At 37.0% G+C, this 24590-nt stretch overlaps 1 long non-coding RNA gene across 1 annotated transcript in view; it reads right to left on the bottom strand.

Moving 5' to 3' along the window:
* Positions 1 to 9848, bottom strand: part of LOC140696596 (uncharacterized) — a 60748-nt gene extending 50900 nt beyond the window's left edge. The window contains exon 1 of the long non-coding RNA XR_012073091.1: positions 9744 to 9848. This is a non-coding gene — a long non-coding RNA (uncharacterized lncRNA). The remainder of the gene's footprint in view (positions 1 to 9743) is intronic.
* Positions 9849 to 24590: the final 14742 nt, after the last annotated feature.

The raw sequence follows: 24590 nt of genomic DNA, 5'->3' as shown, positions 1-24590 counted from the left end.
ATTCAGTTTGTCAGTTTGCAATCTCTACTTCTCAAGTTAGAGAATGCATACTTATCAAGCTTATATTAATGCATACACAAAATGTCACATTTTAAGCCATAAAGCCTCAAAAATATTTCATAATTTTCATATAAATGACAATGCCACTAAGTTAGAAATAGATTTCAGAAAATTAGAGTACTCAGAAAAACCCATATACCTCTAAGTAAAACTAACATACCATCTCAAATTATCTAACTGCCCAAAAAACAAAACAAAAACAAAAAAAATGAGATAAAACAATTACAGTATAAATTGAAAAATAGAAAAAAATGAATGATAAAGAAAATACTACAAATAAAAATATGATGCTTACAGCTATCGGGAATTTAAAGAAAAACTTTTTTCTGTAAGTTTTTATACCAGAAGTAACAAGAAAATAATTAATGAGCTAAACTTTCAGTGTAAGACTTTAGGTAACAAACAACAGAAAAATTAAAATATAAGCAGGAAGTAGTAAAAAGAAAAACAAAAAACAAGTCAAATAAGTAAAAAGTTGTGTTTAAGTCAACTAGGCAAATAAAACAGACCCAAACCTCTGATTGGCGTACAAAAAGAAGACAATTATGGACAAAGCATAGGTGAAAGAGAATTTTAAAATTACTTTTATGCCAAAACATAGATGAAATGGAATGTTTTCAAAAAAGTAAAAAATTTAGCAAAACGCACCCCAAAAAGTAGAACACTTGAATATACTTATAATTATTTTAGAAATTAAATCAGTTGATGTGAACCTACATATCCACTTCTCAAAATAAAAAAACAAACCAGAAACAAAGCACAAGAGTATATGGGTTTTCAGGTAAGTTCACTATGTTATCAAAAGAATGGATGATTTCACCTGCATTCAAGCTCTTTCAGGAAATATAACATTGCCAGCTCATTTCATGACAAATTCAGAAAAAAAAATTACAAGGAAGAGAAACTGAAGTTTAATATTATGAAAATGGTTCAAAAATTATAAACAAAATACTAGTGATCTGAGCCCTTCAACATACAAAAATAGAATAGGTCATGAGAAAGTTCGGTTTTTACCACTTATGCTAGGATGATCTACCAATTAAACACTGGTTAATATAATTTGTCACATTGACATATTAAAAGGCAAAAACATATGAACAGCTCAATAATCACTGGGAAGTATTTTTATAAAATGAAACTCCCACTCAAGAATGACTAGCACATTAGTAACTTAGACGTGATATAAAGTATTGGTGACAGAGATGGTGTGCTGATCAAACAGTCCATGTTCCCCTACATTTCCCACAACTTGTAGCTAGGCAGAGCCATGTGGCTACTTATGCCCAATGGATTATGAATAGCTGATGGACAATTTTCCATTTTTCTTTCCCCAACATGGCCATAAATGTGCCACAAGTTGAAAGCAACTTAAATCCCCAAAGGGTTGCCTAGACATGAAGCAGAATTTGTGTCACGCCAGAAACAAACTGCTGGTGCATTAATTCAATGAGATTTTGTAGTTATTTACTACTGTGTAGCCTCTCCTACCATCAGTAACACAGACAAAGACTTCATAACCATAATTAAGAATGAACAGCTTTACAACTCAGTAGGAAAACTGTAAACTACACAATGAAAAAATTGGCAAAAGACATGAACAGACACCACAGAAGGTAAAACTGAAAAAACTAAAAATGAAATAAACATAAAAGATCCTCAATCTCATTATTAAATGGAAAAATGCAAAATAAAACCAAAGGGTTTGTAATTCCATACCTATTCTATTGGCAAAATTTTGAATATCTGACAGTGTTAACTGCTGGCTAGAAAGTTGAGCAACAGGAACTCATACATGGCTGGCGGGTGTGGATTGAGACAACCACTTCAGCGAGCAATCTGGTAATAATTTGCAAAATTGAAAGTGCTCTAATTTCAACTTACGCTCAAGTGCTCTGACTTCTATTACCCTTTCCCTGACCCTCCAAACAGTCTGAAGCAAATCTCATATTGGTGCTGAATTACATGAATTTCCATTAGAGTTAAAAGCAGACATTAGTTACTTCAGGGGTTCCCAGAATCCAAACACACTTTCCCTCATTGGGGAAACATAAGATGTTAACCAGAGAGGTTTGCTATTTGTAAGCAACAACCTTGATTCCTCCCTAACATCCTTGAGGCTAAAGCAATTATTTTTTCATACCTGTGTGCTCAGCATCTAATAGAAGACCTGGTTCACAGTAAGCACTCAAACAAGACTGTTCAATTTCAAATTATTGAGTAGTTCCCAGGTACAAATTAGAGTCTATGCAATGTGGCTCATTAGGGCATTATTTGTAATATCAGAACAGAAGCTTAATAGACAACATTCTAAGAAAGTTCTTCAGAGATAAATTCATTCAGTATGCAAGATTTGGCCTATTTTATGTAACTCCTAATTTCTCCTCAATTTACATGTTATTTTCAAGGTACTATTTTTCTCTTCTGGGAACAAATTATCTGAAGAACCCAAAGTAACTGTTAGGGTGTTGTACTTCAGATGTGATAGAAATCTATTTAATTTAGGAATGAAACTAGAAAAAAATGCAATAATTCACATATATATGAAATGCATTTTCATTTTACAAACATATATAGCCCTTTCCCTCTCACAAGCTCCCTGTGTTCAAATGTCCATGAAACATCTGAACATAATGAGACCTGAAAACTTCCCAAATTGAAAAACGCAATGGCTTTGCAAAACCAGGGAGACTTAGCACTGTTTTTTCCTTTTATATTCTTGTCGTAAGTATTCCATGGCATATTCAGGGAGATCAATGTGGCTTTAGTTTTGTTTTATATAGCTGGACAGGCAGAATAGTGACCAAAAGTTCATCTGGGTTTTTAATTGAATGTATTCCTAGAGATGCACCAAAAGAGATCAGAATGACTTGCTTTTAATTTCCTTTGGGGACAACTTGCTGGCGTGGGCAATGCTGAATTACCATTTTGCCTCTTTTGCATTTTTCTCTTCGTTTGAGTTTGTCCCTTTGAGCAACACTGCAATAGCTGCTGGCTATGCAATTAGGTGCCTCTGTCTGCCTCCTCTTCAATCTTTTTCTCCTTATTAAGCTAGTAGGAAAATGTTAAGCCCCTAGGCATTTACATCTATTAATAGGAAGAGGAGATTAACTGTCACCCTTGCATGGATTCATGATGAGTAGACTGCTGGCGATTCTTTTATTTCCTCCTTTTTACCAACAAGAAAGCCATGGACATCTTTGCAACATCACAAAGTGGCTCTGCAGTAGGGTTTCTAATCTGGTCTATGATGGGAGATCGTTGTTCCTCCATCTTGAATTGTTCATCCCCAGGATTAGGACAAAGAAAACAATTAGACTTAGTCCAAGACTCTCATTTTATAGATGAAGAAATAAAGGTCATGTGATGAGTCAGAGGGCAGGCAGGTAATTAATGACAAAGCAGAAACAAGTAGAGTATCTAGGTGAAACTAAGCCATGGACACCTGTGCTCGCAGCACAGAAAGCCAAACTGACAGCGGGTGTTTGCAGCAAAGTAAAGGTTTATTGCAGGGCATCAAGCAAGGGAGTGGGAGACAAGTTTGAGACCCAGTCCATCGTAGTCTCTGACTTACGGGTTTTTAAAAGGGAAGAGCAAAGAAGCTGGGGTTAGTTGTCATCTTGTGACATTTCAGGAATCAGGATGTCTATGGTTTACAAGTCTCTGGTCTGGTGGTCCATGACCCAAGGGTTTGGGAGCTTATCTTGCGTTGGAGAAACACCCTGAATTTGAACATTAATAATGTTATAGACAACAGCAATTTTAGACATCTGACTCTGGTTGGTTATTGTTAGCAAAGGACTGAGGTCAGAGGGGAACAACTAATGGAACAACACAAAAGAATAAAGCTTTGAATAGAGGGGTCAATCATGAACTTGGCAGAGGAACTCGGTTTTAGGGGAACTCAGTTTCATATGTCTCTATTTACTTTTATAAAAATTCTGGTATTTTTATATCCCTTATTATTTCAGGACCAAGATTTAATATTTTTCATAAGTGAAATATTTAGAAAATTATTTCTAAGAGGATAAAAAGAAAATTTATGAGCAGAACTGCCTAAATAGAATTACTGGAAAAGGGTTAGTTGAAAGGAAAAATGTGTGTGTGTTTGGGGGGGGTGGTATGAGACATTCCAAAAGAGTTTTTACTTAATTCAAAAATGCTATTTTCAAACCATTTGAGGATTCTCAATTCACATCATTCATGAGTCTAGTTTTTTTCCTACAAAAAGACAATTTTAAAACAGAATTGTGTAAGTTAAAATTAGCAAACACAAAGAAAGAGAAGTAATTTGTTGCATAAGAAAGTGATTTGCCAAGGATGATGCCTATAGAATGAGGAAGGTCACATTAATATTTCTTATACCATAGCGTTATGAAGATTTAATGAGTTGATATTGAGACAGGAGGGAAGCGGGCAAAGCACAAGCACTGAAGGAATGATGCAGCCATTGAGGACAGGACAAACTGATTAGAACCAAGATGGTGGAAGATTCGACTTCCAGTAGACCTTGAGCCTCACGGCACACCCACAGGCACCATAACAGTTCCTAGGCTGAACATAACAGATCAAAAAATGGGCAGGGGCCCGATTTCTGGAATTCCCTGCCCCTTCCCCAAAGTAGTTGGAATAATTCTCCTACTTATTAGCATATGAAATTACCGAGCCCATAAAACTTAACAATTCTGCACCTCTAGGTCACTCTCTCTGCCTTCTAAGATGGCCTGTCCTCTGTCTATGGAGTATGTATTTACTTTTACTTTAAACTAAACACCCCACATCTCTTAGCTTCTCTCCCCCTCACCTTTTGAGATGGTCCACATTCTGCCTATGGAATGTATATCTCCTAAGCCATTTTCCTTTCTGAGCTGGACCCCACTCTGTCTATGGAGTGTGTCTCTCTAAATAAACTTGCTTTCACTTTATGCCTTGCTCTTGAATTCCTTCCTGTGCAAGGCAAGAACCTATTCTATGGCAAAAATATAAGTAACCTACTTAGAACAGTGCCTGGCATAATATAAGCACTATGTGTATCATGTCCTCTTGCCATTAACATATTATCACCCTACAACTAATCTATGGGATTAACTGATTGGAATTTAGCTTCAGGAATGGCCTTGAAGAACAAGACTACTATAAGTAATAGATAAAAAGAGACGCTTTTTAAATTCCTATGGGAAAGACAAACTTGAGTTGAGTGCATCACTGAGGTACATGAGAAGTAAGGCTGCTTATGGATGTAGCAGCCTCTACCTATAGTTAAGAAGTATTTGCAACAAAAATGCAATATACAACAAACCTCATTGCTTCACATTTCATCATGAGCTTTCAAAAGGTATGCATATCTTCTGTGGATAACAGGGCTTTACTTTCCACAAAGAATCCTCAATTGTTTCCCTGGTTCTTTGAGACAACGAAGCTGTTTCACCTGTCCCTGGCCTAGTGTCACTTCATAAGAATCTGTAAAGAAATCTGTAAAGGAAGAAAATACTGAAACATCCTTTGACTAGGAAACAAAGGAAGGAAGCCTGTCATCTTTTATTCTTTTTCCCTCTTTCACCAGTGCTTTTCAAACTTGAATGTGCATACAAATCACCTGGGAAATTTGTTCAAATGCAGATTTTGATTCAATAGGTCTCCCTGGGGCCTCAGAGTCTATGTTTCTAACAAGATTCCAAGACACGTCAATATTGCTGGCTCAGTCTTCATACTTTCTGTAGCAAGGATATTGATCATTTCTGATTTTTAACAACTACTCTTGATTCTTCACGGACTCTTAGATGACATTTCTTCTGTAGTCTTCCTGATTCAGGCACTTAACGTTCCAACTGCACTTCTGATTCTCAGTCTTCCTCACTCCAATTCATGGGTCACCGCTGCCCAAGTCACCTTTTCCAAGTAGTGTTTTGATCTCATTCACCCTGCGCTAAAAAAAGCCTTCAGTAAGATGCCCTGCCTAAGATTCATTTACTAGGCATCAGCTATGTGATGAGGGCTCTACTTTATCTTCAGAAGACAAAGATGAAAAGACACAGGGTCTATCTTGAAAAGCTCAAATATAACTAGATAATTCTAAAACAATTTTTGAAAAGGCAATGCATGAGTTCTGTGAACAAAAAATACTGCAAACCATATCAGTAAACAAAGAATGCTGAAGCCATCAAGTCATCAGCCGCTGCTGCCACCCCCCAGTGAAGACAAGCCTGCAGCCCAGCCTCTGCAGCCGCTCACAATGGTGCACCCTGAGGGGACTCACAATAAGAAAGGACAAGATACTGGCCCTAGATAGCTAGGTGCTTGTCAAAGGAATGAATTCAATGAGCCTAAATGTTTGTTTCCTCCCATACATAGAAAAGCACTAAATTCTTTAACTTGAGATGCCTGGTTTTCTTTAGATAACAAGTAATCTTTTATTGTTCCAACTACCTGGTCTTTGTTGTAAAGCTCCTATATATCCTAGCTCCTCCCCTACCTCTTTGGAGCAGTCCCTCAGAGCGATCTGAGAGGCTGTCATCCCAGCTAGAGTCCTCCCACCAAATAAAACCTAACTCTCAACGTTTAGGTTGTGCATTTTTTTCAGCCGACAGTTTTTATGAAAGTGGCAAGAAGGGGTTTAATAGGTTACACATTAGCTGTGTATTAAGGGATAGATAAGTAGCTTTGAAAATAAAGTAGGTGAAAATGACAGAGGTTATGGAAAAAAAAAGTGGTCATCAGAACAAAGGCAAAAAGGTAGTAGTGAGCTGCTAAATGTTTAACAACGGGCTCTGGGGTAGAGATGTGCATAACTGGCCCTTGCAAGCAGGTAAGAACAGACTCCAGCACATCACTTATTAGAGTTAAGCAACAATGTGGAAAGATGAGCAGGGAAAGTTGTTTGGTGTTACCAGAACAGAGTACAAATTTGCTTGCTATTACTCAAGATTTTCCCCAGGTTAACTTGACTTTTAGGTCTAACAATTGCTGGGTGAGTCACAAAACCAAACTCCTTGGGCGTCAATTTGATTTTCAAGAAACCAAGGGATTGAATCAGGCAAAATCTAAAAAGGACTACTTCTCCACTCTTACAGGTGTCATTAAATTTTAGCCATTATTTACTATCATTCTCCTTCATATGCACCATATTTGAGCAGCCAGACTTTCTAAACCATCTCCCCAAAGCCTTGTAACTTTCCTTCTTTAGGTCATCCTATAAAAGTAAGGTCCTTAGCCAAACTTGCTATGTACAATAGTAGGCAAAGGTGTGATTTAAGTTCACTTTCATTAGAGTAACCATTGCTACCAAAGCTAGAACTGTGGTTTTTCAAATGACTCAGTTGAACTCAAAATATATAGAGTAGTGTCAGTTGGTGTGACATCGTATTTTAGCCAGCTTTTGGCCAGAAAGATGCTGTTCCACCACTTAGAGGTATGCTATTTGGAAAAGATATTTAGTGATCCTGTATCTCTGATTTCTCATTGGAAAAGTAGAGATGATAACTGGACCTCTGAGTTTCTGAGATGATTAAGTTGAATATGATAATGAAAGGGAGCAGGACTCTGTGCCCCCCTCCCACCATCCTGCCTCTTGTTTACAGAAAAGCTCAAGTCTCCCAGGCCTCCCTGAGTCATAGAAGAGCAGGTTCAAGCAGCTGACTGGGACAAGCCTGCAGGTCCCGGGGGGTGGCAATCTCTGACCATCTATCTCAATGATTAACTGAGATTATTCCTTCATTTCCCGTTAAAACTTTCATGGCTGAACAGAATCTTCAGAGTTTTTTTGAAGTGGGGATGCTGGGTCCACTACATTGCAGGCATTCTGATTAAAAGCAACTTTCCTTTTTTGTTACCAAGGCCGTTGCCCCCAGGATCATTCCCCTACCCCTTCCTCAAATAGAAACCAATTACTCTTCTCTAAGTCTCTGGAGGCAGCTGCAGAGAAACAAGAATTGGTTAGAGCCCACCTAATCCAAGATGGTAGAGGATTTGATTTATTGTATGCTCATTGTAATGTATTACATGCTGAATGACACACCCATCAGTGCCATGACAGTTGATGATTGCCATGACAACAACTGGAAAAGCCCACACAAGAACTGAAAAACTCAAACAAGGACTGACTGGCTCCATCACACCCAGAAGGAGGACATGATGGCAGAAACCTCCCATGAGAGTCCACATGGCCCTACTGTGGGTGGAGCTATCCCTACCACCCATCTTGGCTGACGGCTCCCTGCTCGAGCACTTTTCTTTCCTTCTCTCTGCTTGAGCACTTTCCTTCAGTTTCCTCCTCTGAGCAATAAAGTAGCTGTTCACCTCATTCCTCTGCTTCTGCTGTGTGAATTTTATCACAGCTGGTGGCAAGGACCCACACTTTGTTGGGCTTCCTAATTTAAGGGTCCTTTCATCTGCCAACAATAAGATTAAAGTCCAGTTTAAGTGGCAGGCATGTACTGGATTCTCAGTAAATATTAGTGTGATGGTAAATTTTATTTGTCAGCTTGGTTGAGTGGGGTCCCAGGTATTTGATTGAAGATTATTCTGGGTGTGTCTGTGAGTGTGTTTCTGGATGAGATTAACCTTGATGGTCTGAATAAAACAAAAGGTTGAGCAAGGGAGAATTTGCTCTCTGCTTGACTGTCTTCAAACTAGGACATCAGTTTTCTACTGCTCGCAGAATCTTGCTGGAAGTTTCACAATTGCTTCTCCTGGTTTTCAGGCCTTTAGACTCCAATTGGAGACACACCATTAGCTCTCCTGGGTCTCCAGCTTGCCTATCGTAAATCTTGGGACTACTCAGGCTTCACCATCTTTAGTGAGCCAATTCCTTATTATACACACACATATTCACACACATGCCCTATTGGTTCTATTTCTCTAGAGGACCTTGACTAACACAATCAGTTATTATCAGAAAGACAGCTCAAGGGGACCAAGATTCACAACCATTTACTCACAGTTAGTGATCTTGTTACCAACAATTCTGTCTCTGCACCCTGAAAAACGAATTCAAACTCAGAGGCACAGTTTTAGAGTGTCAAAAGAACCCCAACGTGGCCATTTTAGGGCCCAATTTCCTTCAACTCGCAATCAAGCACCTGCAAGCATATATAATTCAATGAACCATCCAAAGGGCATTCTCATCTGATTCTAAGTGATCTTATAAGTAAAATCTTTCCAATGAGACAGACTTTGGCCAAAAGGGCTCTGTGGTGGAACAGAACCAGAATTTCCCATTTTACAAGACAGTAGAGTAATCACAAGACATGAGACACAAGATACAAACCTCACATGGCCATATACACAAAAACAACAAATCCAAGGGACTGTGATGGAACTGAAACGATACTACTGCCCATTTTGTCAATTCGTGCACACTTCTACACACAAAAAAACCCTTCAAAAAACTCTTACACACTCAAAACCTCGACTGGTAGGTGGAAGCACTAGACCAAAGTTTCAGATTATAAAGGCAAGCTTTACAGATAGCAGATTACAGATGACAAATGCCGGCGCGAATTCGAAAACACAATTACAAATTCAAAGCACGCTTCCAAGCTCGCTAAGCCCGGGACCGCTGTCCAGCCGGCGGCTGACAAACGGGCTTTCTCTCAGGGAGACAGCCCCGTCGCATGGGGGTGGCTCGCCTGCCTCAGGGAGTCCCCGCAGAGGGTCAGAGGAGCCCCTGTCATCAGCGGGAAACTCACCCTAGTCCTGGCCAAGGAGTCGCGGCAGTCCTAACAGTGGTCCTCCTGCTCTCAAAGGTGTGCAGCCGTCAAAGCGCCCGGACGGACGGTGAAGCAGAAGGAGGAAGTCCCCAGAGCAAAGAGACCCCGGCACCTGCTGGGGCTCGATCTCTCGCGTTCCGTTTCCTGCTCCGAGCGTCAGCTGCCGAGGCTGCAGACCTAAGGGGCTCAGGCAGAAATGCCCTTCTTAGAAAAGACGGGGACATCGTGCCCCACGCTGGGTGCCAAGGTTTGTTACCAAAAAATCAGCCTCTGCACCCCAAAAAGCAAATTCAAATTCGGAGGATTTGCCGGGCGAAGGGAGTCACAGCAGACTGATGCCTTCAAGACTGTGAGCCCATCTTGCGGCTGGGGTCAGGAGGTTTCACAGAAAAACTGGATGGAACAGAGAAGGTGGTAACAATCAGGGCATTTTATGGGGTGCTACATTCCTCTTAGCCTCAAAGAATCTTCAGGAGCAGCTTCAGAGGGCCTGTCCATTCCTCTGAGATAAACAGCTTCTGTTATCTCCTTCCTGGAGCACAGCCTCTGGATTAAAGTTATTCTCAGCAAAGAATGAATCAGCAAACAGTTTCGCATTAGGTAAGTCAGTTTGTTAGTTTGCTTTATACTTCTTCAGTCTGAGTGAATATTATGGAAGATCAGATCAGAATGCTAGAAAACTTTTGCTGTTAGGATTACAGCTTCTCATTTTCCATAGCCTTTTATGCCAGATTAGCCCCACAGTTAGGACATGTAACTCTAGAATTTTAGGGATTGGAAATTTATTACTTTAGACCATAAATGATCTTTAGAACTCTTTGGTGTCTATGTTGGTTATTCAAATTTCATTTTTGTTGTACTGAGAGTGAGTCACTTTGGGGGTTAAAGGATGGATAAGATGACTGTCCCTGAATCTCCTAAAGGTTCTATAAGGTCTCAGATAAGGGCCTTCTATCAGAATATCCGTGTACAGAGTCATCTTACTTTTTCTCAGGTTTCTCATATTTGAAGCCACCTATCCCATGGTACAACCTGAAGTCTGATCAGAATATGAGCCCCCGATAATGACTTAAACATGCCTTCTCTCCTACGGAAAAAGCTTTTTTTCCTCTGAAAAAAAAAATGTTTCTCATGTAAAGGTCCAGCTTTAAACCACTTCCCAAATCCTTCTCTATGTTGTTTTGAAGTAACCTCTGGTTCTTCTTAACACCCAGGCATTTTCATGGCTAGATACTTGGTGGGGATTTCTTACATGCTTTATATTTTCTAATTGCTTCACAAAGTTTTAGAACTTAAAAGGCAGAGACATCCTCTGGTATGTCTATGTACTGTAATCCACAGACCACTCTATATGCTAGTCATGTTAGTATTTTCATAAACACTTGATAGTGAAGATGGTGATAATTGGGTTCAGCACTGGGATAATGTCCTTCTTCCAGGGCCACATCCAAATGGAAGGTCTCTTTCTGAAAGGACAGTTAAATGTGTAGACTACATCTGGAGAAATGTGTATGTCCATCAGGACGTTTCTGGGTGCCTTGATAACTGTTTTCAAATATTGAATAACCCTCCTGGGAGACTGGAATTGGATTATTATTTGTGACAGAATATTCTGCACTGTATCTGCATTATTACTTTCACTTCAGGCTAAGCCCCAAGACATTATGGCACTGGGTTGCATGGACCAGTTTGAAAAGAGGAGGAAGCCCAGTGCATGTGGGAATCAAATCTATAGGACCTGACTCACTGTCTAGCTATGCCCAAGGGTGGATAAACTGCACTTCACCTTGTCCAGACCAACACACTAATATATAATGGTTGGCTCAGAAAGAAGGCAGGACTGAATCTGGCACTTAGTAGTTTCAGTGCCTGCAGCTGAAAAGGGCTAGAGTGGGCAAGACTTAATATGGAAGAAAGTGACAGAAAGAAACATTTCATTTCAATATTTTTGAAAATATGCTTTATCACTATTTTTAAAAGTTCTTTGCTTTTTGAGAAGGGATGGGGAATTATATCATGGGAATATTTTCTGATAAAACAAGACATGCTTTCAATAAGAAACAAATACTGAGAGTTCACCAAGTTGTTCAGTCCTCTCTATATAAGTGGCAAACACGCAAACACAGAAGAATAAAGGTAGAGAGAACCTCTGAGTATGGAGTCAAGTTTACATACAATTTAATAGGCACCATCTACCACAAAGACCTGTAAACACTACATTGCTGACATTGACATCAGATACCTTTGATACCTTTTTTTAAAATGAACTTTATATTTTGAGCAATTTTTGATTTACAGAAAAATTAAGAGGATAATAGAGTTCCTATGAGCCTACACTTAGTTTCCCTATTATTAACATCTTAGCACATACATTTGTTATAATTAAAAAATAAATATTGTTACATATTCTTAACTAAAGCCCATACTTTAGCCAGATTTCCTAATTTTTAACTAGTGTCTTTTTTCAATGCCTGAATCTCTTCCAGGATACCATGTAACTTTTACAAATCATGTCTCCTTAGGCTCCTTTAGGTTGTGAGAGTTTCTAAGACTTTCTGTGTTCTTGATAACCTTGACAGCTTTGAGGAATATTGATCAGATAGTTCATAGAATGACTCTCAGTTGAGATTTTTCTGATGTTTTACTCATGATTAGTCCGTGGGTATAGGTTTTGAAAGGCAAAATACAGAATTGAAGTGCCATTTACATCCCATCATATCAAGGATACATAGCATCAAAATGACTATTGGAATTTTTCTACGTGGTTTAATTTTAAATCAACTTGAGCAAATTCTCCCCTATTCCTAGGCTGCTGTGAGTTTTTGTTTTTGTTTTTGTTTTTGTTTTTGTTTTTGTTTTTGTCTTTGTCACAAATGGTTATTGGATTTTGTCAAACGTTTTTCTGCCTCAATTGATATGATCATATTGTTTTCCTTTTTAACCTGTTGCTGTAACAGATTACATTGGCTGGTTAATTTTCAAATATTTCATCAGCCTTGCACACCTGAAAAACATCCCACTTGGTAGTGGTGTATGGTGTTTAATTTGCTTTATACATTATTGCATTTGATTTGCTAGTATTTTGAAGATTTTTACATAAATGTTCATGAAAGATACAGATCTGTAGTTTTCTAGTAATGTCTTTGTCTGGTTTTGGTATTAGGGTAATGCTGGCCTCACGAAATTAGTTAGAACAGGTTTTCTCTGCTTCTATGTTCTGGAAGAGTTTGTAGAGAATTGATGTCAATTATTCTTTAAATGTAAATTTTAAAATTCTTTAAATGGTAAAATTCATCAGTAAAAAAAATCTAGACCTCTTGCTTTCTTTTCTGGAATACAGTTGAGACTTGAACAACATGGGTTTGAACTCTGCAGTTCCACTTATACAGGGAATTTTTTCAATAAATACGTAATACAGTGCCACATGATCCATGGCTGGTTCTCTCAGGATGTGGAACCATGGATGTGGAGGGCTGACTGTAAAGTTACATGTGATTTTTTGCCTGCATGGGGGTCATACCCCTAACCCCCATATTGCTTAAGGGTCAATTGTGTATTAAAATGTATTTCAGTTTTTTAAACAGATATAAACTAATAAAGGACGTGGTTGGGTGTGGGCTCCAATGGGTTGGTTTGCATTTGAAAAACACAGTTGCTGGCAAGTTGCTCACTGTCTCTAGGAATCTGCTAACCTTGGGAGGGGCAGTTGCTTCAGAGTCAGCAAGTCCTCAAATGTCAAAACATCAGAATACAGATAATAAAAGACATGGTTGACACATGGGCTCCAGAGACTTCCACTCCAGGTAAGCAAATTTCAATTGTAGCTCCATGATTTGCTCGTCTCTCCAGATTTCAGCGTGAAAGTTTTCCCTGATGGGTCCAAGAAGAGTTACTGATTTTCAATTTGTTCAGCTTTTTCTGATTGCAAGGAAGGAAGTGATGACTTCTCACCCCATTACATGTCAGAACTGAAACCAGATGTCTCCAACCAATTTTTAATTGTCCTGCTGACTTTAGTTTCATGCCAAGCTGAACATATTTGCAGTAGCTTCCAGATTCAATGGAATTAGACTGAGTTTATTTTTATAGAACATTTTGCTCGGCCTGGGAGTGGGATGACAGGCAGTTCATTCATACAGTACCATGTGCTTTTATTTTGCTTTAAAATGTAAGATAAAAAGATATAAAAGTGTTATCTCATTTTTTTTAGGAAACTGCCAATCATTTAACAAGTTAGTTATTCATACATTATTTAAAGCAGCTAGGAAAGAAATGAAATGAAACTACGGTAATTTTTTTGTTATCTGCTGACAAAAGGAGTGGATATGATATTCTGGCTCAGGTTTGAGTATTGATTACTAATTAGCAGCTGGGTATTGTCGATTAAAATTAACGCACAGCCTAACAGTTGAGAGTTATGCTTTCTTTGGTCGGAGGACTCTAGCCAGGATGACAGCCTCTCAGATCGCTCTGAGGAGCTGCTCCAAAGAGGTAGGGGAGGAGCTAGGATATATAGGAGCTTTACAACAAAGACCAGGTAATTAGAACAATAAAAGATTACTTGTTATCTAAAGAAAACCAGGCATCTCAAGTTAAAGAATTTAGTGCTTTTCTCTGTGTGGGAGGAAGCAAACACTTGGGATCATTGAATTCATTCCTTTGACAAGCACCTAGCTGTCTAGGGCCAGTATCTTGTCCTTTCTTATTGTGAGTCCCCTCAGGGTGCACCATTGTGAGTGGCTGCAGAGGCTGGGCTGCAGGCTTGTCTTCACTAGAGGGATGGCAGCAGCGGCTGATGACTTGATGGCTTCAGCATTCTTTGTTTACTGATATGGTTTGCAGTATTTTTTGTTCACAGTATCTTTACAAATAGTTCACTCCTATATTTCTCGGTTTGTGGATCTGATAATATTGCTCACCTTTCTAACTTATAGCGCAGTTGGGAATATAAAAGACGTGAAAGCTTTGAATCTGTGTTGTAAAACACTAGAGAAATGTAGAAAAGAAATCTCCTTATTACTAACTCCCATGCACATTTTCCCAAGTGTAGGCTCTAAAGGGGGCAGAGAGCTTCTAATTCTGGTGGAAAGAAACCACAGCCTCAGGACACATGCGTGTTAAGAATGTGTCATTTGGGCGCCCAAATAGAACACTGATGGAAGAAAGACATAGGTTCTGTAATTCTTGAATCTCTTACCCTTAACTGAGGGACAGAACCTGAAAGACTCTGATGTGAGAAGAATAAGTGAGCATAAGCAAAGAAGGATAACAGATAAGACCTGTCAAAATGAACAACCAAATGCATGGTTTCTCAGAAAAGTTATCATTAGGAAGTTTTAATCGCTTCTGTGATGGCGTATACTCCTGTTACTGGCTGAAGAGGTCAATGGAGGTGGGGGGTGTGGTGGAAGTGGGGGTCGGGGGGTGGGGGCATGGGGAGCCGAATCCCAGCACATCTTACCACATCTATTGGCAAGACAAAGAGAGGACTTATGTTCCTGGCTTGACAATATGTCTTTTTCTTTGGCAGTAAATTCAACCCAAATGACAAACTACAGACAGAAAACGATCATAGACTGCGCCGTGAGTAATAATACTGGGCAGCGAACTCTATTGCCCAATAAACTTTTGTCCCAGGTGTATCATAAAGCATAGAGGTGAGGGCAAAAACTGCCCCTCTATTGTCTGTTTTCCACAATTGTGCTCCTATTTTTTAACACTGATAGGAAGTTTTATATTACTCACTAGTTGTTTGTATCTCACTTCCATAGCAAATACAACATGTCTGGCTCAAGTCTAAATGAATGTACTTCCCCAGGATATGCAGTCATAGGAAAGAGTGAGAGGAAGAGAGTCAGCATTTCTTGAGCACTTACTGTACACCTATCTGTGGGAGCTGATGTATGTGTATGTTAGAAGGAAGTAGATGGCAAGTCAGGCTAAGTTGGATTTGGATCCTTGTTTACACAAGCTGGGTGACCTTAGGCCCTGTGCTTACTCTCACAGAAACTCAGGCCTTTTTTTTTCCTGTTCTTCGTAAATTTGGGATAATGATACATTCTGCCTTAAAGGATTTTGGAGATTGGATATATGCAAAGTACTTATTGCTATTCTAGCACAGAGATGTCATGTGTTTTTTATTTGCATATATTATCTCAGATCACCCTAAAAAGCTCTGTAAATTAGGTATCTTCCTGCCCCATGGTATAAAAAAGAAAGTGAAATTGAAAAAAGTTAAGAAATGTGCATAAGTGAGGAATATGGGAGGATTTGAAGCAGAGTTTTTCTGGCTTCCATATCTTCCATATCCATAGCTCTTTCCACTCTATATGAAATTGTGGAATAATGAAATTTTCATATGTAATATTAACATAGTATATATGTTATATGTCATAAGTCTTATATAACATCCATGTTATATATATCCAGCCCTTTCTATCTTCTCTTTAATTTAAAATATTAACTTTGCTTATGTCTTTCTAAAAGCCCAAGGTTTTGAATCTGAAGTGAAGTGGTAATTTATCTCTCAATCACATTTCTTTGTGAGAAAAATTCAGACCACTCTCACACTGTGAGAATAGGTAAAAATTTCAGCAACTCCCAATTTGATTTATGTGTTCAGACCCCATATGGATCATTGTGTCGTATGAATTGAAAGGTGAATAGTTGAAACAAAATAGCAAATAAATAGCAAAATAATAAGACATATTATGATAATATTATTTGGAAAATGTTTAAAGACATTGGTAATGATTTCTATAAAATTTTTAATTTATAAATTTATATTTATAATTAAACTTGTGTTTATCTTTGATTCCTGTATGGCAAAATTGTAACCAGTTCTGAATATCAATTCATTTTCAAATACAAGAAAAATATGGACTAGGCAAATTAAACTCATTACAGAAATAACCTGCATAATATTTTATAAAATAGAAAAAAAATGGAAGAAAATGTTTGAAAATACACCATTATACCTGGAACCCTTTGATTCCTTAACTGGTAAAAGAACTGTGACTTCTTTAAAGGCTTAAGTTTTTTAAAATTGAAAAAAAGGTGTTTTTTAATTTTTGAAATTTGACTGCAGATAAAGTAGAGTCTAATCATATCAATTTTATTTAATTCCCATAATGTGTTTGAGAGAGAAAAATGTAAATGAATTGTGCGTGGAATGCTGCCATATTTTGATTATGTAAATTAAAATTTTAATGTAGCTTTATTAAGCAATTTTCTCGATGCTAATGTTTAACAGAGTAAGGCTAATTTTCTTTTCCTTGTTTTGACTAATTAATGGTACTTTCATAGAATTTTTAAAAGACTCTTGCTTAAATTTTAATGAAGCCAGTTAGTACCCAGAAGATACTGATAAGACATTGGTTGCTGAAAGGTAAATAGGAGGCCTAATTATTTAAAACAGGCCATTTCTCACACACATGCACTGAATAATGAAAAACCACATTTTCATAGTGGAGTGGGAAGACTCATGAAAGTGTAAAAATCATACTGAAGGTAGTGACAAAAATAAAAAGTCAGATTCATAAATATTGTAAATTTACCTACTCTGTATTAATGCAATAGAAGTGGGAGCAATAATAAATATGTTTATTTATATTTGTTTTTAAAAAACAACTTCGAGTAAAGTCTAAGATTTCAGAAATAATTAACTCAAACTACAGTGTTGTTTGATGGAGGAAATTAGGGGAGAGGTTATAAGATTCTAACCTTGATCTTGAAATTTCTTATTAAAAGAAGATCCTGAAATAAGCAACATACCTAAAGAGGTTTTGTTGGACACTATCTGAATTTTGTTCTATATCCTACTTTATTTGAGCACTGCAAATGGAAAAATTTCTGTGAAATTCACTACTGGAGTCATAATTTTAGTGCATTACAATCTAACATAGCAAATTGATTAGCAAATCATATTTGGTATATAAGACGTAAGGTTTTCACTATGTAAATTAAACACTTGGGATGTTTAGTGCACATTCATGGAATATGAAGTTACTCTTAAAAGTTATATTTAATCTTAGAAAGTAACTATATACTTCTCTTACTTTACTTTTCTATAAACCATGAAGTGTCTCAAAAAAGTAGTCTGCCCACACACAATACTCTAAAATCGGAAATTAAAGATAAAAAATCATTTACCTTGCATTTTAAAAAGGCACTGGAGGTCACCACAGTGGATGATCAAAGTCTTATCATTAAGTAATAATGCTAGCTAATAAAGAAAAAGTGACAGAATTAGAAAAATCACAATTTTGCAACCCCTAATGAAATAATTGACTCATTCAAGTATCATGAAGAGATGATAAACCATGAGATGAAAAGTTGATGAAGCAAATATTTGTACATTGTCTCTTAGATTACTTTCTAAATGCAACAGAAAAGCCTTTCCAAAGAAAATACCTGGCCATCACTACCATAGCCAAGTGATCAAGCCTAAAACCACTAATAGTGGTATCACCTAAATCAAAAGCTTTCTGCTCTGATTCAGTATAAAATATACAGTATTATCAATGAAATATTCCTAACAAAAATTTATTCAAAAACCTTTCAAGCCTTTAGCCCTAACTCAAAACATTTCTCCAGTAATTTTATTATCATATTAACATTAACAATCTATGAATGTTTGTATTTCTCCACATCCTCTTTAATATTCAAGGTTCTTTTTTTTCTGCTTATGACTCTTTGACTATGGAATAATTTTCAACAATGTTTTAATTTTCATTTCTCTGATAACTAGTTAACTCACATACATTTTTACACAATTTCCCTTCATGGCCATCGATATTTCCTATCCTCTGAATTATGAGCTTGTAGAGTCCATTTTTGTATTTGTCACAGGTATTTTACAGAACTTGTGCATACTTTGTTAAGCACAGGCATATCTCAAAGTATTGTGGGTTTGGTTTCAAATCACTGCAATAAAGCAAGTCACACAAGTTTTTGGTTTTTCAGTGCATATAAAAATTATGTTTCCACTGTTCTGTAGTATATTAAGTGTGCAAAAGCATTATGTCTAAAATTTAAAAATACTTTATTGTTAAAAAATGCTAGCCATATATGAGTCTTCACTTTTTGCAATAGTGACATCAAAAATCACTGATCACAGGTCACAATAATAAATATAATAATAATAATGAAGTAGGAAATAATGTGAGAATTACCAAAATATGACATAGAGACATGAAGTGAGCAAATGTTGTTGGAAAATGGTGCCAATAGACGTGCTTGGTGGAGGGTTACCACAAACCTTCAATTTGTTAAAGATGCATTATCTCCAAAGCACAATTAATCTTCGACAAAGGAGGCAAGAACATACAATGGAATAAAAACGGTCTCTTCAGCAAATGGTGTTGGGAAAACTGGACAGCAGCATGTAGATCAGTGAAGCTAGAACACTCCCTTACACCATACACAAAAATAAACTCTAAATGGATCAAAGACTTAAACATAAGACAAGACACAATAAACCTCCTAGAAGAAAACATAGGCAAAACATTATCTCACATACATCTCAGCAATGTACTCCTAGGGCAGTCTACCCAAGCAATAGAAATAAAAGCAAGAATAAACAAATGGGACCTAGTTAAACTTACAGGCTTTTGCACAGCAAGGGAAACCATAAGCAAAACAAAAAGACAACCTACGAAATGGGAGAAAATTTTTACAAAAGATGAAACTGACAAAGGCTTGATCTCCAGAATATATAAGCAACTCACATGACTTCATAAGAAAAAAAAAATAAACAACCCAATCCAAAAATGGGCAAAAGACCTAAACAAGCAATTCTCCAATGAAGACATACGAATGATCAATAGGCACATGAAAAAATGCTCAATATCACAGATTATCAGAGAAATGCAAATCAAAACTACAATGAGATATCACCTCATACCAGTCCGAATGGCCATCATTCAAAAGTCCACAAATGACAAATGCTGGAGAGCTTGTGGAGAAAAGGGAACCCTCCTACACTGTTGGTGGGAATGCAATTTGGTGTAGCTACTATGAAAAACAGTATGGAGATTCCTCAGAAGACTAGGAGTAGACTTACCATATGACCCAGTAATCCCACTCCTGGGCATAAATCCAGAAGGAACCCTGCTTCAAAAAGGCACCTCCACCCCAATGTTCATAGCAGCACTATTTACAGTAGCCAAGACATGGAAACAGCCTAAATGTCCATCAACAGATGAGCGGATAAAGAAGTGGTATATTTATACAATGGAATACTATTCAGCAATAAAAATGACAACATAATGCCGTTTGCAGCAACATGGATGTCCCTGAAGAATGTCATTCTAAGTGAAGTAAGCCAGAAAGAGAAAGAAAAGTACCATATGAGATCACTCATATGTGGAATGTAAAAAAAGAAAAGAAAAAAACAAATGAACATAAATATAAAATAGAAACAGATTTATAGACATAGACTACAAACTTGTGGTTGCCAAGGGGGAGGGGGGTGGGAAGGGACAGACTGGGAGTTCGCAATTTGTAGATACTGACAGGTATATATAGAATAGATAAACAAAATTATACTGTATAGCACAGGGATATATATACAAGATCTTGTGGTAGCTCATGGTGAAAAAGAATGTGACAATGAATATATGGATGTTTATATATAACTGAAAAATTGTGCTCTACACTGGAAATTGACACAACATTGTAAACTGACTATAACTCAATTAAAAAAAAACCGAGATATGCCTGTATACGAAAATAACTTTTGTTAAGCAGTGGTTCTCAACCTTAATTACACAATAGAATCACCTGGGAAGCTTAAAAAATGTCTATTCCCAGGCTACTGATCTCATACAATAATTGAAATCTTTTTATTTGTCTTGCACGGGCCATTAGCACTCTATTTTCATACTTTCCCCCTTGGCCTTGGACCTTGTCACCTATATGTTGCATTTGATCTCCATTAAACCACCCACATCTATCTTTTTTTCAGCTTTTGATGAAGCATCTGCCCAGCTCACTGGTTATGAGCTGGGTTTTTTTTGTTGTTGTTGTTTTTCCATTTTTGGTATACAGAAGTGTTTAACATTTTGTTGGGTTATCAGTTTTATTTAGCACCGCTAATCTTTTTAAAATGTTGTTTATATGCATTGGTATTTTTTCTGATGTTTTGAGGGGAGATGCTAAAATAACTGCACAAGGCTATGCTAACCTCCTTTTCTTTTTTTAACTTGACAGCTACTTAGATCATTAAAATCAGTAATGAAGAGGAGGGTGTATCTCAGTGGTAGACTCATGCCTAGCATGCATGAGGGTCCTGGGTTCAATCCCCAGCACCTCCATTAAAAATAAATAAATAAACCTAATTACCACCCCCCCTCAAAAGAAAACCAAAAAAAAAAAATCAGTAATGATTTCTAATTTTTTTTATCTTATTCATTATTCAGTCAGTGAGGTAATAAATACATTTGATTTGCCATCTGTTTGCCATGCACTCTACTAAGCACTGGTTGTTGAATAATAAAACCACCATCTTACTGCCCTCCTCCCATGAAAAAAGACAATAAAACCGAAGAACAAAATGTTTGTCATGTAGCTCATAATCTAATAGGAGAGCCAGCCCTCAAATAATTTGACAAAATGTAAAATTATAGCTGTGATAAATATTAAAAAGTGGATACTAATGAAGCTATAATAACATAAAATTTAGGTAATTGAATTGATCACTAAGTTTGGTAAATCGTTTCTGAATTGTTGATGGTTGAGGTCTAAAAAATACATAGTGCATGGAAGAGCTAAGTTTCATGCTGCTTTGAAAAAAATATGTTATACAAATCACGGAAAAATTATCCAATATTACATATTTGGTCATGTCATTTCCTGTGATTAGATCACCAATGACGGCAATAGATTGTTACCAATGATTTAAAAACATCTAGCAGAATCCAAACATCCCAGGATAGATTATATCTTGACCACAAATCATTATGTTACAGGAATGAATCATAATTTTCAAAAGCATCCTACTTCTACTACTCCTATAGATGTGTTTTTCCATCTATGAGTACATGTAACCTGTGCTTTTAAAGAAATTTTAACTTGTTGATACCTCTGACTTGGTCTTGGCTGTTTCATGTGAAACTCTCTCATGCAGTCTATTCTAACAGATATGAGAGATTTTTTGATAATGCCTTTTACATGCTCCTTGTTGTAAGCACCTTATCATTAAGACTCAATGACTAAACACTAATTAGGAAAAATTGAATACTTACAATTTTCTAGTGAGACTCCTCAATGAAAATTCTCTTCTAAATACACTAGAGTTAGATATCTAATCTATTCAAAGTCTTAGAAAATCATAACAAAATGAAGATAAGAAAAAACAAGAAATAATTTGAACAATAGAGAACACCTAGAGAACAACAGAACAATATCACTTTTCTATGATAAAATCTGAAATCTAAAGCAAGTGATAATTAGTGTTGGGTTGTCTCTTTTTAGTTTCAGTCACTTAGTTCACCCATCTATAAGGGCAAAGAACACAAAACTTCTAAAGTGCTAAGAAATTCCAAGTTGTGTTTTTCTGGCTTTATAGGAACATTCATTCTCAAAAGTTAAGGGTGCAAAACATAGAATATCCAATTGCACAAAAATACTGTTTTTCTATAGTTACAAACAAAGCATTTATAAGTAATATTGGGAGAATGCAACATTCACATTTACCACACAAATGCTGGCAAATTGTTAATATTCTCCAAATGTGACTCTAAGTAAACTTTTTGGGGAAGCTTCGTTATTTGTACAAGAAGCTGAAAGAACTGGAGATGGTTAGCTTGATGTAGTAGTTGAATTGAAATGGAAGAGTGAAAATAAATCCAGTGGAAAGATGCAGCAAAAATACAAGGGAAAAAATGAAAAATATAAAGATAACTCATTAGTGAAAAAAATCCTAGATATTAATTCCTTAAAGTGTAAGGGATTTTATTTCAGTGCAAGTGACCCTTAAGTATATGCAGAAAATGTAAACATTCCCTGGTTTCTCCTAGGTACTCCATCTACAACAAATGTAACTTAAGGTACATCCATCCTTTCAGAAAAAGTCAATTTCTTCTTACATATATACGTGCACAGTTATGTAGTTTTCATAAATACATAAAGGTCAACCAATCATACGTAAATTTTTAGCATTGCAGTTATTTTTAGTTTACTTCCTTTTTCCCCTCATTGCCCGAAAGAGGACTTTTGACCTGATCAGCGTTCTGGGATATTCCAAAGCATTAGCCCTACTGATACTGGGTGAGCAATATAAAAAATACTCTGATACATGAGAAAGATCTTATTTTCCGTATTCATTCAGAGCACATGCACAAAGTAGGAATTTCTTAGGTTATTTATAATGGATTCATTATTTCCATTATTTCATTCATCTACAAGTTAGAGGTAATGACATTAATCTTTCTCTAAAATTTTGCTTTAGTTATGGTGAAAATTGAGAAGTCCTAAATGCTCATCTACCTACCAAAAGGTTAGTTTGCATAGTAGTTCTAACGTATATACACACATATACACATAGAAGAAGGATATCTTTACTCCATGTCCATGTGCCCTTCACCATCATCTGTAACATAATAAAATAGTACGGAAGAATCAACCACCCCATTAAAATCAAATTCTGTGTATTATTATGTTAAGTAAGAGTTTCTTCCCTAGCAGCAGTTGCATAATTGTGTTCACAGAGTCATAGGCGATTACAGTAAACACATAGCACATCTTCCCTTTCACTCTTTAAATATTCTGGGTTGAAAAATTCTTCCAAAATATTTTTCATATTTTTAATTTCTAAACAAAATAATACATGCCTTTGCTAGGGGATGCTTCTGTCAAGGACTTGGCAAGAGTTTAATTGAACTACAAACTATAATTGCCATCTGAGCACTTAAGCTCCTGTGTCAAGGGACTAGCCCTCAAGAAGAGATGGGCTGCTCTTACACAATGGGTGCATTTGAGAAGATGGTTGGCACTTAAGTGACCAACTTCGATGCCACTCTTTGCTCCCCTTTGTCAGTTTTAACAGTAAATGGACTGAGAAAGTCATGATGACCAGAAGTTCAGAACCCATAGAAACGAAGGTCAAGACATCAGGAAGACAAGTCCATTGGAATTCTGTAAGAGATTCTCGGACCTTATTTGAAGAAATGGATATGAGCCAACAGAGAGTGGTCTGTAAAGGAGGCTGGCTGTATCATCCACACCCTCTTCAGGGTGAAAGGCTTTGTTACCTCAACTGCTGGAAGTATGGCCAGACATCCCTCACCTAGCCGTCCCCTTTGAGGATTGCCTTAGCTGACACCTGCCTCACTTAAGACCATTCTTTCTTCTCAAAGCAGAATACAAAAAGTGCTTAATTGACGTGGGGTAAACATTTGGTCTTTTCATCCAACTTTTGGGACAGCTCTGAAAGTTTATACCATTTTGAGATTCCCGATAAAGTCAGCTGATACATTCCTTAGGCCTCTCTCCCTCTGCCCAATCTAGCTCCCTTTCCTTACCTCCCACAGGTGTTTTCCCCAAGAGCACACTTCATAACAAATCTCCTATTGGCTAAAAAAAAATCAAACAAGCAAACAAATCAACTATGAAAGATGGCAGGGGATTTAGAGTGTAAATTTCAACTCCTTATAATTAAAAATAATCTTTACATTGTTCTTGTTCTATACCTGTGCTGTATATGATCGTTCAGTGTCTCCATTCCCACTCTTTATATATTTCTACTTCAGAGGCAGGAAAGCTACATATTATTTCCTCATAATCCAGTATAACTAGAATTCTGCATATTGTTCAGATTTCATCACT

Source organism: Vicugna pacos, chromosome 5, assembly GCF_048564905.1.
Source record: "Vicugna pacos chromosome 5, VicPac4, whole genome shotgun sequence".
Taxonomy (NCBI): Eukaryota; Metazoa; Chordata; class Mammalia; order Artiodactyla; family Camelidae; genus Vicugna; species Vicugna pacos.
This window is presented reverse-complemented; position numbering and strand designations above follow the sequence as displayed.